This window comes from Vitis riparia, chromosome 3 (assembly GCF_004353265.1).
Source record: "Vitis riparia cultivar Riparia Gloire de Montpellier isolate 1030 chromosome 3, EGFV_Vit.rip_1.0, whole genome shotgun sequence".
Classification (NCBI taxonomy): domain Eukaryota; kingdom Viridiplantae; phylum Streptophyta; class Magnoliopsida; order Vitales; family Vitaceae; genus Vitis; species Vitis riparia.
In genome coordinates this window covers 14,656,615-14,661,067 of record NC_048433.1, presented here as the reverse complement: position 1 = coordinate 14,661,067, position 4,453 = coordinate 14,656,615, and positions in this window count along the sequence as shown.

Genomic DNA, 4,453 nt, shown 5'->3' with positions numbered 1-4,453 from the left:
TACTACATTAACCGACCTTACGTACTACCTTAGTTAAGCTCATTCAACTGTCTAGAAGTAGGTTAGTGTCTAATTCAATTTTAAACATAAAACCGATTGACTGATTACCCCTTCCCAATAGAGGTCTGGTCAAGAATGAAGTAAGGAATATCCACAAATGAAGTTCCGAGGCTTCAGATAAGTAATACCCGAGTTTTAGGTGGCGTTTGTTTTTTTGGCTTAATTCTAAATAGAACTTTTATTTAACTTAATACTAAATAATGCTTAATAGTATTAAGTATTAAGTTGTTTTTTTTTTAAATATTTTATTTCTATTAAATATTAAGTTGTTTGTTTTTTATATACTAAAAACCAATATCTTAATATTTTAATGTATTAAAAAAATATAATTTAAAGTGTTTCTAAAAAGTTCAAAATAATAAAATTGTTATAATAAATAATTTATCATTATCATTCTTACAAAAAATAATTAATATATTTATTTTTTATATAATTAAAATAAAATATTTAAACTTAATAATCTGAAAAATAATGGATTGATAAAACCTAAATCAAATTAAAGAAAAAATATAACTATTCAAATACATATTTTCAAATATCCAAAGACATCACATTTTATACTAATATCTAAACAAATACAATTCTTATATGTTTACATGAACCCAATAAATATAGAACAAACTCAAATCGGAAGGAGAAATGATATTTAACAAGCAAGAGAAACAAGTCCCACCACAAGTCTTCTTTGTTAAACAATAAAAAATAAAAAAATATATATAGGAAAAGGAGGCAAATGTGCTTCTTCTTGACTGAGTAATCAACCTTAGAAGCCTTCATCTATCACACTTTGGCACTCCTAACTGAGCTTCATTTTTCTTCTTCTGTTTTCTTCTCCTCAGTTGTTTTGGGTTGTTCTACCTCTGCTGCTGCTGCTATTGCTTCAATGTCTATCTTTTTTTCACTGAATGAGAATAGGGGCTTCTTCCACTAGGGTTTTTGACTTCTCAACTTCTGGGAGTTTCTGTTCAGTAAATGAGATCGGGGCTTCTTCCACTGGGGTTTCGGATTTTTCAACTTCTGGGAGTTTTCGTTCGGTAGATGAGACTGGGGGTTTTTCCACCAGGATTTTGGATTTTTCTACTTCTGGGAATGTTTGTTCAGTAGATGAGACCAGGGCTTCCTCAACAGGAGTTTCAGAATTTTCAACTTCTGGGAGTTTCTTTTCACATTCCTCGGTGGCCTTTTCAATAAGTGACTCTTGTTCTTGTTTTGTTACCTCAGATGGTGCCTTATCTTCTTCTTTATTTGAATCATCCCCCTCTTCATTCTGTGCACAAAGCAGCTCAAAATTCAAACACAGAACAAAACAGAGTGCCATTGAGAGATTGAAAAAAGACATCAATCATTCTACAATTCTTCATCATTAAATCAATTGTACCAGATTGAACAATTCTCATGATCAAAATAATGAAATCTTACTCAATTATGTTCATAAACCAATATTTGACTAACCTTGATTCTACAGATACGACCAAATACCATAATCTGAGCCCAAGAATTGGCTCTCCAAGAGGGCAGACAAATACAAGCCCAATTAATCAAACACCTCTCTTTGGGCAGTTTCTATACTAGTACTTGACAAGGAACAATCTGATGGGGCAGATTCCCTTCCATTTTGGCCATATGTCAAAACTGTTAATTTTGAGGCTTGGACGGAACAGTCTAATAGGGGTTACCTCATTTACTTTAGGAAACCTTTCATCTCTTCAGCAGCTTTTAGTGGCGTTCAATCATTTGGAGGGGGGTATTTCATATGATTTAAGAACTCTCATGGGCATCCTAACAAGCAGTTTGAGCCCAAATAAACTATAATATGAAATCAATAAGATTAAACCTAAAATTTTCTTATATTTTCCTTTAGGTTTCAACAATTAAACAAACCATAAAATCCTAATAACCCAACAAATCACAACAATCAAACAAACCACAAAATTCTAATAACAATGAGATAACAACCATATCAAACAGGCTCTAAATAACAAGATATCACCAAACAAAGTTTTTCTTCCTTAAAAAAGAAACGGACTTGCAACACGTGAACTCAAAAACCCTAAACAGAGCACTTACATATGTGAACCAGAATAAAGAATGAGACTGCTATAAAAGGATTGCCCTTGTCCATTGGATATCTCATTGGACTTGTTTTATTAAACCTGAGAGAGTGCAAAAGCCTAGATTCATTACCAAACAGCATTTTTAAGTTGAAGTCCCTGAAAACTCTTATCCTTTCGAACTGCTTAAGACTCAATAAGAAACTTCCAGAGATCCTGGAAAATATGGAGAGTTTGATGGAGCTTTTTCTAGATGGGACAGCTATAAGAGAAATACCCTCATCAATTGGACATCTAAATGGGCTTGTTTTGTTGAATTTGACCAATTGTAAAAGACTTGCAAGTCTTCCAGAAAGCATTTGTAAGCTGACATCTCTTCAGACTCTTGCTCTCTCTGGTTGTTCCCAACTGAAGAAATTGCCAGATGACTTGGGGGGCCTACAATGTTTATTAAAGCTCTATGCAGATGGAACTGCAATACAAGAGGTACCTCCCTCTATTACTTTTTTGCCAAGCCTTGAAGTATTGTCACTTTCAGGATGTAAGGGAGGGAAATCCAAGTCAAGGAATTTGGTTCTCTTTCGTCTCATCACCAAGCGGACATTGGTTGGGTTTACACTCGTTGAAAGACTTAAATCTAAGCGACTGCAACCTACTGGAAGGAGCACTGCCCAGTGATCTTAGCTTCTTGCCCTCACTGGAAAGTTTAGACCTGAGTAGAAACAGTTTCATTACCATGCCTGCAAGCCTCAGTCGACTTCCTCGGCTCAAAAAGCTCGTGCTGGCTCACTGCAAGAGTCTTCAATCATTGCCAGAGCTTCCATCGAGTATTGAAATATTATATGCAGATCACTGCATATCCCTGGAAACTTTTCATATCCATCAAGTGCTTACAAATTGAAGGAGCGTGGGGAATTCAAATTCACATTCTCTAATTGCTTCAGACTAGTGGAGAATGAGCACAGTGACATTATGAAAGCCATCCTACTGGGAATTCACCAAGTTGCATCAATACCGAAAGCCCTAGATCTAGATAATAATTACGATGCTATCGTTCCTGGAAGTAGCATTCCAGAGTGGTTCATCCATCAGAGCATGGGGTCTTCAGTGACCGTAGAGTTGCCTCCACATTGGCATAATACCAAGTTGATGGGAATGGCAGTTTGTGCTGTTGTCGACGGAGGCCACTCGGGTAGTATACATTTTTCTTGGGGTAATCATGGTGGCTTCCATTTCAATAACATGCAATTCTCAATGAAATCTGAGCACATATAGTTTGGGTATAGATCACTCCGTGGACTCGAATTTTGGAGCAGTGGTCGGTTCGGAGAGCAGAATGGGAGTATGAAGCTTTCATTTGGTAGATTTCTCCGGGGGAAGAAGCTAGATGTGAAAAAGTGTGGGGTTCGTCTAGTATACGAGAAGGACCAGAAAGATGGGGAATGCAGCTTTCTTAATTATGATATCATGGCTTCTGTCTTTCTTAATTGGTGAAGTTCTTTTATTAAATATCTTTTTCCTTAACCAACATTTCTAATAAATAAAAAACTGTTACAGTTTGACGAAATTAAATAAAAATATATGTTGGAGTAATAGGATTGAAACTACACAAATTGATATATTTTTTTCTTTGTAAATTTTTCTGTTTCGTTTTCTTAACATAGAAAATAAACATTAACCATGTTAGTTTTTGAAGAAAATAAAAGCATTCAACTTATCCACGTAAGCATATACAAAAGCAACTATGAAGCAACAACATGAACACACTTCATCAACATTATTAAATAAAAGAATAAATAAATAAATAAAAACTTCAACATTATAATGAAACAAATTTAAAATCCAAAGACACTATAAATTAAGAAAATCAAATAGAAATAAAAAAAGTTTTACATTTTCAATAATATATGGTTTAAATTTTTCTATTTAATTTTTTTTATCATAGAAAAAAAAATTATTACATTCTCTCTTCCCTCCATCCCAAAAGTGCTCCACTAGCAATGTCACTAAGCATCACATATCAACTCGAAAGGCAACCTCTAGTTAGGTAGGAGCGAATGTGAGCTTCTCCATCAGAGTATCAAAAGCTTTATGAAAATATTGGGAAATATAAAAAAAAAAAAAAATATTGGGAAATTGATAAAAACTCAATTGAAATTTTGGGAAAAACTAAAAAAGAAAAATTAAATAGATAAAACAAACAATATGACATATATTGAAGAATTGTTTTATTAAAAAGAATAATAAATATGATAAAATTTGTGACAATATAGCATAATTGTTGTAATTAAAAATATATTTATTACTAAAATGATGATCTATTTATTTAGTTTGGATATATT